The following is an 8,729-nucleotide window of genomic DNA, read 5'->3' as shown; positions in this document are numbered from 1 at the left end:
AGCTTATGGTAGAGACATTAACATTAAATTCTCTGGCAACAGCTCTGGTGGACATTCCTGCAGTCAACATGCTAATTGCACGCTCCCTCAAAACTTGAGACATCTGTGGCATTGTGTTGTGTGCACTTTTATTGTCCCCAGCACAAGGTGCACCTGTGTAATGATCATGCTGTTTAATCATCTTCGTGATATGCTACACCTGTCAGGTGGATGGATTATCTTTGCAAAGGAGAAATGCTCACTAACAGGGATGTAAACACATTTTATTTCAGCTTATGAAACATGGGACAAACACTTTACATGTTGCGTTTATATTTTAGTTCAGTGTAGTTGTATTAACCAACAAGGGTAGGCTACGGTTAATAGACTAATGTGATTAGACGAAAACCCAAAATCGTTTCTATTCCATGAAGAAAGCACACTATTGCACTAATGCACAGAGAGTGTATTTTTACCATGAGCCGTGAGTCATGACGGAATACAAGGTGTTCTGTTGAGTGGCTAATTCCCTAATTAGTCACAACCTGCACACTTGGATAAATCATACTTTTCACAGTCAGATAATGTTACACTTATGTTCCTGTAAATATAAAAATAGCTGCATGCATGAAGATCTGGGGCCCAAGGCTTTTATTTGAATGGGCCCTTCCTTCCTGTGGTTGTCGAAAGAGGCATCTTCTGTCTGAAGTGCCATGATACTGTCCCATCTCACGGGGCATCTCACTTTCCCCATACAGAGACACACTGCTTATCTATTGACCATGTGGAATCTGATGCCAGCGCGTCCCCCATCAAAACAGAAAGCAAGACAATACACTTGAAATAGACTGACTATCTCTTCTGGCTGTCAAGTAGAACTGCATTTCAGTGTAAACAATACTACTGTACCTCTAGCTTTGAGTATGTTGGTCATCGAAAGAGAACCTGAGAAGGTGCAATGAGGCTGCTCAAAAGCTTTTCAGATTGTTATCCGAGAGAAAGAACTTCTCTGAGCCATAACACTCACAAGCTTCCAGGGGTCAGGATGTAACCCTTTGAGAGAGATACACCCTTGATCTCATCAGTCTCAGCAGTCTATAAGACCAGGTGTCACATCAGTGCAGCTCCTTGATCCCCTCTCTGCTTTGCTCTTCCACAGTGGTAATGAATTGTAAATCCTCAACATCGGCTCAAAAAGTAATCACTTATCCCGGAATAATACAGCAGATCAGTTGATGTAGGAGGTGGGGCCTGAGGCAAAAGGAATGAGCGGCAAATATCAGGGACCTGTAGACCTGTAAAGGCCGAGTGCAGTCAAAAATGTGATTCTCCTGTGTTTTATATATATTTCCACACGACGAGGCTGGAATAATACTGTAGAATTGTGAAAATGACGACAATGCCATTTTAGTGTAAGAGCTGTTTGAAAAGACTGCCTGAAATGCTTGCCTGTTTTGGTGGGACAGAGTTTGGCCTGCCTGGTGACATTATTAGTTAATAGACCAATAAGAAATAGTTCTAAAATTCTGTTCCAATAAGAACTCGTTTTTTTTGTTTCCCCCTCCCCACTCAGACTACTCCCAGACAGTCCTAAGCAAAATTCTTGCTTGTGAAATTGCTCTTTGCTAAGGAGCTATTTTTTGTTTCTTATTTACCAATTTAATTGAAAACAATCACAGTAAGGTACTTAATTGTTACCCAGAAATGATTTTATATTCAGATAAAAATGGCTTCATTGGACCTTTAAGAGCGGGAGTAGCCTCATGCCCATAGGAGCCCCTCAGTTTTTTTACATTTAACTTTGTTTGTCACATCCTGATCTGTTTCACCTGTCCTTGTGATTGTCTCCACCCCCTCCAGGTGTCGCTTATTTTCCGCAGTGTATTTATCCCTGTGTTTCCTATCTCTCTGTGCCAGTTCATCTTGTATGTTTCCAAGTCAACCAGCGGTTTTTAGGTTCTCCTGCTTTTTGCATTCTCCTTTTTCTAGTCCTCCCGGTTCTGACCCTTGCCTGTTTCTGGACTTTGTACCCGCCTGCCAGACCATTCTGCCTGCCTTAACCACGAGCCTGTCTGCCACTCTGTACCTCCTAGACTTTGATCTGGTTTTGACCTTTTTACCTGTCTTCGACCATTCTCTTGCCTACCCCTTTGGATTAATAAACATTGTAAGACTCCAACCATCTGCCTCATGTGTCTGCATTTGGGTCTGGCCTTGATAGTTGTTCCTCTGTAATAGTACTAGCCCCTTAGCAATTTTATGAAGTTGGTGCTAGCTAGCCCAGAAAAGTTCCCAATCTTACAACCTCATAACTAGCTACCAAGAAGCTAGCTGCTTTTAGCAACGCTGAAAGGGTTGGTCCTTATGCGTGGGGGAAATTGAGAAAAAACATTTAATAGAATGTCATTTAAAAAGGCTTTCCAAACGTGGGTCTGTTATAGACCTACTTCCTCTCCGCTTACCTGCAACAAAAAAAAGCAAGAACTTGTGGGGGACTTTTATTTTGACATGAGGAAAGCAGAGAGGAACTGCAAAAGAGTGAAATTCTGGAGTCCTATTTTGATACAGCAACAACAGTCTACCAGTCAATCCAAAATTCATGACAATCTGGTTTAGGTTGCACATAAACATATGTTGAATTATGCATTCCTGCTGATTTTCTATGTGAATGATTTTATAAGATCATTTTTTCCTATTGTGTGATGCCTTGGCAAAACATTGGGTCCAACTCATTGGCTGGTGCCATCAAAACCTTTCAGCAGGGGAAAAGGTTAGTCTGGAGCCCTGACTTACTATATAATGTTGTAGTATACTGTAGAATATTACTGTATATTACACACTGTAGTATCCCTCGATCATGTGTACTGTAGGTAGTTCTTAATATTGAATTATGTGGATAAACTAGAAGGCTACACTACACACTGTATTGATATGCCCAAGTTTTAATTTGCAAATACCCCGGTCATTCCCATCCCCCATATCCCAATATGTGCCATCCATGAGTGAGAAACCTATATCCCAATATGTGCCATCCATGAGTGAGAAACCTATATCCCAAGTATAGACCATATAGTGTTCCCTACAGCCATTTAAAACATGTATACTTACTTGCAGTGACCTATTACAAAAACAAAAACAAAAACAGGAATACCTATACTTCCCAAACGACTTACCTGCGATCCGAACCGCCATGTGTCCAGTGTGTTGCTGCTCTGGAGAAGACCTGTGTGTAATCCTCTCAACCAACTACTCACAATCATAAAGCACCAGGTCCTCCCAGCAACCGGAAGAGCAAGTTCCCATCCCCAATGTTTTTTTTCTTCTTCTAATAAAGATATTAAATCCCTCCCCGAACCCCTTCCTATTCCCAACCCTACACCCTAAAACTAAACCCTTACCTGAAATCGGGTCTGTATCCCCTACCCAAACCCCTCCCTTTTTTTTTTCTTTTTTTTTTATCTATATTTTTCTTCTTTACATTATACAATGAAGTTTGTTTTAATTCAAATCAAGCCCCCTTGTCCCTTGGCAAACCTCACCATTGACTGGACAGACACACTGAGAAGAGGGGTGGAAGCCCTGAGCTATCCCTACAAGCCCCAAGTCTCTTTACTTACTTACTACAGCTTATGGGAAATGTGCTCTTTTAGTACATGTCCAGTGGTTTTCCTTAAGGAGAGAGAGGGCCTAAGGGAAGTGCCAGCCCAGACCTTATGGTCTTGCTCCCTTGTGTGCCTGCTTGCTCCTCAGGTGGTCCTTCCTCCCCTCTACAGACCCAGATCAAGAGCCAGCACCTGCACAAATCCCCGGTTCCCAGTTCCAGTCCCAGCAACAACCCTGGACACAGGAGCAGACACCACAACTGCCACCTCCATCGAGCCACTGCCAGCCCAGACCCCATCCCCTCCCCCGACAGAAGGACACAGACACACCGTCAACCACACCACCAGACCAAACTCATACAAGATTCATTCCTCAACAGACTTTGAAGAGAAACACAGAAATACGAACAGTGAAAGCAATACTTATCTTACTGATTTCCTTATTTTGCTTTGAGGTTTTTTGTTGTTGCTTTTATGGTGATTCATTGCTTTTTCCTTCTGGGATGACAGTAACCTTTGTTGTGTTGATTTCAAATCAAATTGTATTAGTCACAGGAGCCGAATACAGACCTTACAGTGAAATGCTTACTTACCAACAATGCAGTTAAAAAAAATACGCATAAGAATAAGAAATAAAAGTAACAAGTAATTAAAGAGCAGCAGTAAAATAACAATAGCGAGACTATATACAGGGGGGTACCGGTACAGAGTCAATGTGCGGGGGCACCGGTTAGTTGAGGTAATATGTACATGTAGGTAGAGTTATTAAAGTGACAATGCATAGATGATAACAACAGAGAGTAGGGTGGCTGGAGTCTTCGACAATTTTTAGGGCCTTTCTCTGACACCGCCTGGTATAGAGGTCCTGGATGGCAGGAAGCTTGGCCTCAGTGATGTACTAGGCTGTTCGGACTACCCTCTGTAGTGCCTTGCGGTCGGAGGCCGAGCAGTTGCCATACCAGGCAGTGATGCAACCAGTCAGGATGCTCTCGATGGGGCAGCTGTAGAGGATCTGAGGACCCATGCCAAATGTTTTCAGTCTTCTGGGAATAGGTTTTGTCATGCCCTCTTCACGACTGTCTTGGTGTGCTTGGACCATGTTAGTTTGTTGGTGATGTGGACGGTTTAATGTGTTAGAATGTTTGTTAGGCGATTTAATGTGTTAGAATTGATTTGATGTTTATTTTTGACTGTTGATTGATTTGAAACTTAATATTGAACTTGACTATTGCTTTTGATTTTGATTGAACAGAGGAAAAAACTTGTAAAGGATTTAGGAAAAAACAAACAAAAAGTCCCCACTTCGATGTCTAAGAAAATAAACCAAAACACTAGAGTAAATACTATATTTAGTTTTTTAACTACAGTATTTATACTATAGTAAACTGTAAATACTATATTATACTACAGTAATATATGCAACAACACAAAAAAACGATGTACTGAGTGTACAAAACATTAGGAACACCTTCCTAATATTGAGTTGTACCCACTTTTGCCCTCAGGGCAGCTTCAATTCGTCGGGGCATGGACTCTACAAGGTGTCAAAAGCATGGGATGCTGGCCCATAGGGATGCTGGCCCATGTTGACTCCAATGCTTCCCACAGTTGTGTCAAATTGACTGGATGTCCTTTCGGTGGTGGACCTTCCTTGATACACACGGGAAACTGTTGAGCGTTAAAAAAAACATCAGCGTTGCAGTTCTTGACACACTCAAACCAGTGCACCTGGCACCTACTACCATAACCCTGTTCAAAGACACTTAAATATTTTGTCTTGCCCATTCACCCTATGAATAGCACAAATACACAATCCATGTCTCAACTCATCACCGGGGGCAAACTACCTGCCCTCCTGGACATCTACACCACCCGATGTCACAGGAAGGCCATAAAGATCATCAAGGACAACAACCACCCGAGCCACTGCCTGTTCACCCCGCTATCATCCAGAAGGCGAGGTCAGTACAGGTGCATCAAAGCAGGGACCGAGAGACTGAAAAACAGCTTCTATCTCAAGGCCATCAGACTGTTAAACAGCCACCACTAACATTGAGTGGCTGCTGCCAACATACTGACTCAACTCTAGCCACTTTAATAATGGAAAAATGGATGTAAAAAATGTATCACTAGCCACTTTAAACAATGCCACTTTTATATGTTTACATACCCTACATTACTCATCTCATATGTATATACTGTACTCTATACCATCTACTGCATCTTGCCTATGCCGTTCTGTACCATCACTCATTCATATATTTTTATGTACATATTCTTCATCCCTTTACACTTTTGTGTATAAGGTAGTTGTTGTGAAATTGTTAGGTTAAATTACTCGTTGGTTATTACTGCATTGTCGGAACTAGAAGCACAAGCATTTCGCTACACCCGCATTAACATCTGCTAACCATGTGTATGTGACAAATAACATTTGATTTGAATTGTCTCAAGGCTTAAAAATGCTTCTTTAACTTATCTCCTCCCCTTCATCTACACTGACTGAAGTGGATTTAACAAGTGACATCAATAAGGGATCATCATAGCTTCCACCTGGATTCACCTGGTCAGTCAATGTCATGGAAAGAGCAGGCGCTCCTAATGTTTGTCCACTCAGTGTATAGTGAATACTACAGTTTACTAGTCATATCCTAAAAAAAAAAAAAGAATAAATACTACAGTAATGTCTGCATAAACACTGTAATACTACAGTATTTATACTATAGTAAACTATAGTATTTCTTCATGTGGGGCTGGCAGCACTGTGCTCTATAACAAACTGTCTACCCCACATTGACATTTCAGATGAGGCTGGCCTGCGAGCAGGAAAGTAACAGAGTGGCAGGATGCATTGGATAAAACAATACATGCCAGGCTAGCGACCGTCTCTGACGTTCTAGAACACGAGACGGTGTAGGGTCAAATTGGACAGGAGAAATCGGAAAAATTCAATCTTTCATCTTGTCATTGTCCATGTCGATCTAAAAACTTCATCTAGATGAAACAGATGGAGGAAACTAATATTAGTGCCAGGGCATCAATAATCTACAAGAAGGCATGTTGAGAGGTCTGTCCTTCCATCTGTGGCTCCATTACTGGCAGCCAAGCCTATATAGAATGATGGGGACAGGCGGTCCATCCAAGCCCAGTCTTGGAGCTTCGGGGTGCAGGGTCATCTGTTGATACAAGGTCATCATCACCGCGGTATCCAGACTGGTAACAGGGTCATGGAGAGGACAAAGGCTGGGGCTTGAAATTCATCTATTCTACCCCTTTGGTCATTTTAGTGGTTGGTCGTTGGTTTCATGGCCTATTATTATGGGATGCAGTCCCTTCAAGTAACCATTGCAAATCCAGAATCATTATTTACCTCAGTATATATACAGTGTTCCTGTAAGGTTCTTTAATGCAAATGTGACAGTGACAAACATGGATAATGTCTACTAAGCTGAAAAGATGCTGCTATACCTCCTGAAATACAGACAGTGCATTCGGAAAGTATTCAGACCCCTTGACTTTTTCCACATTTTGTTACATTACAGCCTTATTCTAAAATTGATTAAATTGTCCCCCTTATCTACACACAATACCCCATAATGACAAAGGTTTTTAGACATTTTTGCAAATTTATTGAAAATATCACATTTACAAAAGGATTCAGACTCAGTACTTTGTTGAAGTACCTTTGGCAGCGATTACAGCCTCAAGTCTTCTTGAGAATGATTCTACAAGCTTGGCACACCTGTATGTGGGGAGTTTATCCCGTTATTCTCTGCAGATCCTCTCAAGCTCTGTCAGGTTGGATGGGGAGCGTCGCTACACAGCTATTTTCATCTCCAGAGATGTTCGACCGGGATCAAGTCCGGGCTCTGGCTGGGCCACTCAAGGACATTCAGAGACTTGTCCCGAAGCCACTCCTGCGTTGTCTTGGCTGTGTACTTAGGGTCATTGTCCTGTTGGAAGGTGAACCTTCGCCCCAGTCTGCGGTCCAGAGCGCTCTGGAGCAGGTTTTCATCAAGGATCTCTCTGTACTTTGCTACATTCATCTTTCCCTCGATCCTGACTAGTCTCCAAGTCCCTGCAGCTGAAAAACATCCCCACAGCATGATGCTGCCACCACCATGCTTCACCGTAGGGATTGTGCCAGGTTTCCTCCAGACATGATGCTTGGCATTCAGGCCAAAGAGTTCAATCTTGGTATCATCAGACCAAAGAGTCTTGCTCAGTTTGGCTGTTTAAGAAATTTTTTGGTACCCTTCCCCAGATCCGTGCCTCAACTAGGGTTGCACATTTTGGGGAATATTCAGGGGTGGAAACTTTCCGTGGGAATTAACGGGAATACATGGGAATTAACGGGAATATATGGGAAATAATGGAAATGAATATTAATACCATTTAAATGTAGCTGTTTTTTTTGCATTGGATATACACTACCGTTCAAAAGTCTGGGGTCACTTAGAAATCTCCTTGTTTTTGAAAAAAAAAGCACATTTTTGGTCCATTAAAATAACATCAAATTGATCAGAAAAACAGTGTAGACATTGTTAATGTTGTAAATGACTATTTTAGCTGGAAACAACAGATTTTTTATGGAATATCTACATAGGCGTACAGAGGCCCATTATCAGCAACAATCTCTCCTGTTTTCCAATGGCACGTTGTGTTAGCTAATCCAAGTTTATAATTTTAAAAGGCTAATTGATCATTAGAAAAGCCTTTTGCAATTATGTTAGCACAGCCGAAAACTGTTATGTTGATTGAAAAAGCAATAAAACTGGCCTTCTTTAGACTAGTTGAGTATCTGGAGCATCAGCATTTCTGGGTTCGTTTACAGGCTCAAAATGGCCAGAAACAAAGCACTTTCGTCTGAAACGTTATTCTTGTTCTGAGAAATGAAGGCTATTCCATGCGAGAAATTGCCAAGAAACTGAAAATCTCATACCACGCTGTGTATTACTCCCTTCACAGAACAGTGCAAACTGGCTCTAACCAGAATAGAAAGAGGAGTGGGAGGCCCCGGTACACAACTGAGCAAGAGGACAAGTACATTAGAGTGTCTAGTTTGAGAAACAGACACCTCACAAGTCCTCAACTGACAGCTTCATTAAATAGTACCCGCAAAACACCAGTCTCAACGTCAACAGTGAA

The sequence above is a fragment of the Salvelinus alpinus genome, chromosome 13, assembly GCF_045679555.1.
Source record: "Salvelinus alpinus chromosome 13, SLU_Salpinus.1, whole genome shotgun sequence".
Taxonomy (NCBI): Eukaryota; Metazoa; Chordata; class Actinopteri; order Salmoniformes; family Salmonidae; genus Salvelinus; species Salvelinus alpinus.
Note: the sequence above shows the minus strand (reverse complement) of the source record.